Below are 5,160 nucleotides of genomic sequence, written 5' to 3'. Positions count from 1 at the left end.
TACACAGAAGAAGAAATTGCTTGATTCCAAGGTGGGGAAGGCCGAGACAAGTTATTCTGACTACGACGACTGCAGTAAAGTGTGCTGGAGTGAAACACTGGGTACATGCAAGTCATACTCTGAGAGTTCCAAACCCAAATGAAGGGACTGGTAAAGAGTATTTTGAAGAGTCAGATTCCAGCAATGATGAAGATACAGAATCAGTGAGAAAAGAAGCAGAAGGAGCTTCAAGAGAATCACTGCGAGTATCAGAGAAAAGATCGGATTCTGTAAGAGAGCCTGAAGTTTCAAACAGCAGTGAAGGAAAAAGAAAAGAAAAGAGAAATCACACAGAGACTACTCCTGAATCAGAAGAGGAGGAGATTGAAGAACCACTTGAGATTGTACTTGAAGAAGCAGGGTCAGAAGAAGATAGAGAGGGACAGATTGCGGAAGACCCCCGAGGAGGTGTAGGGAACATTCTGGATGAGCTAGGTGAAGGGACAAGTAGACAGCAAAAAGATTGCGTGTCGGAGACCCGAGGAGGGACAGAAGTAGGGAAGTCTCAAATAGTGGTGAAAAAATCTGTGGAGAAAAAGAAAACTGCTATAAAACGAAAACAGAAGGCACTTGAGACAGAATTGGATGATGAGAATGGACAAACAGAAGGTCGAGTTCTGAGAAAGAGAACTTGGATTGGAGAAAAGAGTGATAAAGAAGTAAAGCCGAAAAAGGTTGTGAAAGGAGATCGATGGCCTAACAACAGAGTTAAGAGGCTGAGATACAGAATAATAAGAGCAAATACATCGAAAGCTGAACAAGTGAATGAAGTATCGAGTCAAAGTTCAAAAGCAGAAGGAGAAGAATCAAAAGAATCGAAAGAACCAGTAGAAATAAAAAGAGTAAGAAGACCCAACCAAAAGTACAGATCACCGGAATGGTCTTATGTGGCACTGTCTGAAGAAAGGAAAGAAGAAACAGTGACTCGAGATAATCCGGAAGAGATCTTGAGAGAAGTGGTTGAGGAAGATACTGGTGAAATCCTGAAAGTACTCTTGACTGACATTGGAGAAGAGTCAGATACTGGGGATTTTGATGTTGGAGATCTAATACAATTTGATGTTGAAGAAATTGAAGTGAAAAATGACAAGTATCCAAACTGAATAAAAGAAGGATTCACTTGGATTGAGTGAACGAAAAGATCTTTTGGAGAAGAAAAGAGTTTGAAACAAACGTTGAAGAATTTGAAAGTTCCAATTTTCAGTAGTGGAGTAGTAGAGGTTAAAGCAAAATAGTAAAATGGCTAACATAGAGAATAATCAAAATAGATGTGCCTTCTTTAAAAGGTGGTGTAGGATGTGCTGCTGCTGTACTGGATTATTAATGCTTCTATGGGGTGTTTTAATTTTATTAATTACTTTTAAAGTTGAGTTTGAGATGCATACAGAGAATGTGACAAATGTAGAAAGGAATTCACAAAAAGTAGTTCCGGTTAGAATGAGTAATACTTACATACACAAAGATAGGTCAATTAATTATTTTTCTAGTAATGTTTTTTCAAAATTGTTATACGAATATGTGAAAACAATGGAAGTGAGGGATTGCTACGTTTGTATGCAATTACCTGCATCCGTTTCAGAGGGTGTTACTTATCATCATTTACCAGCTACATATGGTATTTCTTGTAGTATTTTAAGTAGTGTCTTTTATTTGTTAGGGAAAGTAGATTATAAGATGTCTAATAGAGATAGTATTTTTGGACACTTGCCAATGAACAAAGAGCTGAATCCAGCTAAAGAAGCTAACACTTTGGGTGAGATTTTTATTGAAGAAAAAGGTTTAACATTAGATTACATTTTTAAGAATAATTTAACTTGCAGTCTGAAAGGAGAAGAGAAAGCTTTCCTGGATATGGTAGAGGAAAGGAGATTGAACATGCATGAGAAAGCAGGAAAATATAAAGTGAGTGAGACAATTTGGGACATTGAGATGGGAAAAGAGTTGAAAAATGGGGCTAGTCCAACTTTAGCTCTAGATGCACTGCAGAAGGGTAAACTTTGCATTACAAAAAGGAAATCCCAATATGATACATATTTTGTTGGAACTAGTGAGTGCCATGATACATACTTCATTGCAACAGGTTGGGGTTTCAGAGGTGGAGAAAATACAATTTTTCCAGGAGTGTACTATGTTTGTGGGAACAAGGCTTATTACAAGTTGCCTGACCATTGGTATGGCACGTGTTATGTAGGCCTAGTATTTCCAAAGATTTTTCATATAGATAAGATAAGAGATGTAGAACATATTAACTTACTAATGCGTTTTAAAAGAGAAACTTGGTCTGAAATTGTGGGTGACATTTTTGGGGTTTTGATTCCAGCAGTGGGAATTTCTTTAAATGCTTATGGAATTCGGAAACTGTCCACAGTGGTTGATCGCTTATCGACAAATACCGCAGGAGGGTTTCTTTTGGTGAATACGGAATTAAGTGCCGTACGTGCCATGTCTATGCAAAATCGACTTGCCCTTGATATTCTATTGGCCAAGGAGGGTGGAGTCTGTGGAATGCTGAAAGTTCAACATTGTTGCACTTACATTCCAGACGAAGGTAAAGACCTGAAGGTCTATATCAAAAATATTACTGATTTGCATGAAGAATTAGTACCACTTGAAGCTGAGAGTTTATGGACTAAAATAGCTAATAAGATGATAGCTGTTAAGGATTTTATTGTAAAAGTAGGTAGTACTATTATAGGTAGAATATTATTTCCTTTAACTTGTATAATTGTTGCTTTATTGATACTGAGATTAGTGTGTGTGTGTTGTAAAAACAGGGGAGGGAAAAGGAAGTTGAATAAAGAAAAGAAAAACAAGAGGTTGAAAAGAGAACCGCAAGAAATTGAATTGGAGGAATTGAGGGAGAGTGTTTATTTAGAGACGAAGAGGGATGATGAAAGAGTGACTGGTGTGTAATGTTGTGTAAGGGGAAAAGACATTTCCGATTTCTCCTAAAATGGGACTAAATTTTCACTAAGTTTTTTTTTTTTTTTGGGTTTATTTGGTGATAAAATCACCAAAGGGGGGATTGCTGGAGCAGAGTTTTCAGTTTGAAAATTCAGGGGCTTTTGAAGCTCTGGCATGTCTATTCGTTATATTAAATTATTAATAATTAATAATTAATTATTTGTCTTGTGCAAGTGTGTTTATATTAATCAATCCGTTTGTCTTAACAAAAGAGAGAGTTACACGTGGGTATGCATAAACGTGCTGATTAATTATAACGTGCGTGTTTTCATGTTTAAACATTGCTGTGTGCCGTTTATTTTTGAGCACAAAATGTTTTTCGAATTAATGCTTTTCTATGTTGCAAAAGCTAGATAAATACATACACATAAGGGTATTAGTGGGGTTAACACTGTTTAATCACTATGCTGTAGTAACGATTGTTTTGTCTCTTTAATTAAGATGGTCTATTATGGCCTATGGTGGCCTAGAAAAGATGGCCGATTTGTGAGCCTGGCTGTGGTTTATAATATGAAAACTGTGACGAGGGAGACCCCTGCTGGAAATGGTCCTGAAGCTAACTGACCATGGTCCTTGCTTGCTTGCTTGAAAACTTTCCATGAGGACAGCAGCAGTTTTGGGAGATCTCCAAGTAAAATGAAAGTGTCCTTGGCAGCCTTGGGAAACAAAGGAGCCTTAGAGAAAGACTGTGAACTATGGCTCGATTGCCGAGGAGAAGTAGAACTAACCAGATACAATTTATTTCTTGGTTCCTGTTCCGTAGTCTTTATTTTGTGAACTTTTCCTGAGCGGTGATTTTCAAATGTAGCGATGTTACATCCTTTCCTTCTCGCTCTGCTCAGCAGGTCCGGCGGACATTACAACTTTTTCTATTTTCCCAATGTATCTTTCTATTGTCTTAGACACTATAAAAAATGTTAGCCTAGAGAGGGTTTTTGCCACTGCCGCGTACCGAATCTGCGTTGCTGAGGATCGATGCTGAAAGGACTTTGTCTTGAGAGACATTTACCGAGAGATTTGTCCTGACCCGTTCTGACATTTAGCTAGAATAGGTAACTATGAGAAAATGATTTACTCTGATTGATTTACTTTGACTAATTTAGATAAAGCAATATAATTTTAAACATGGTGTTGGATATTCTTTCTTGTCAATTATTGGGTTTATATTTTGAACATTGCTGTATATGTTGTATAGATTAAGTTTAGGGACAGTCACAAAAACCAGGTCTTATCGACCTCGATATAGATGCAGGGTGATTAGGAGTTTTCCTTCCACAGGTTTATTGCTGGTAGAGTATTTGAGTGTATGTTAGTGAAATGGGCCCTAGCGTATGATGAATGTATGTGCGTGTAACTGTGAGATTACTCTATCCGTGGTAGTGGGAATGTTATACACCCCCAGATCTATATCAACGGCAACACGCTTCTTCCTCGTTGCGAGACCCTTCTCTCGATGCGGTGCAGTGCGACAACTCCAGCGGCAACACCCTTGTTCAGAAGTGCGACGGCAGGCAGCAGCGATGGCGACACGCTTCCTTTTCGTTGCGAGACGCTTCTCTCGATGCGGTGCAGTGCGACAACTCCAGCGGCGACACCCTTGTTCAGAAGTGCAACGGCAGCAGTAGCGACGGGGACATGCTTCAGCTTCGTTGAGTCGCGCTTCCAGCTCCTTGAGACACGCAGTCCCTCAGAAGGCCCAAAACAGCAGCAGGCACTTCCAAAGAACTCTGGGGAGCTGGGGGTTGAAGTCTGTTGTCCCTGAAGCTTCAGCAGGAAGCAAGTTCTGCTCCAAGCCCTTGGAGATCCTTACAAGTTGAAATAAGCACACAAAGTCTCTTCTCCTTCCTTTGGCAGTCAGGCAAACCACTGCAGGCCAATCCCCCAAGCAGCACTTCAGCTTAGGGATAGTCTCTCCTCAGTTTCTTCAGGTTCCGCTCCTCAGTAAAAGTTTCTTCTTGTTCCAAAAGTGATCTAATTTCTTGGGATCAGGGTCCCAATATTTATACCCCAAAATCCTTTGTCCTCTGAGGGCAGAGGGGCCTTTGCCCAGTCCAAACCAGTTCTGGAGCCCTCTGTTTACATGACTCCTTCTTTCCTTTCACAGTGCAGAGCAGAAACATCAGACACCCCACAGGAGGTGGAGCCAGGATTGCAGAG

Source organism: Triturus cristatus, chromosome 2_1 (assembly GCF_964204655.1).
Source record: "Triturus cristatus chromosome 2_1, aTriCri1.1, whole genome shotgun sequence".
Lineage (NCBI taxonomy): Eukaryota > Metazoa > Chordata > Amphibia > Caudata > Salamandridae > Triturus > Triturus cristatus.
This window is presented reverse-complemented; position numbering follows the sequence as displayed.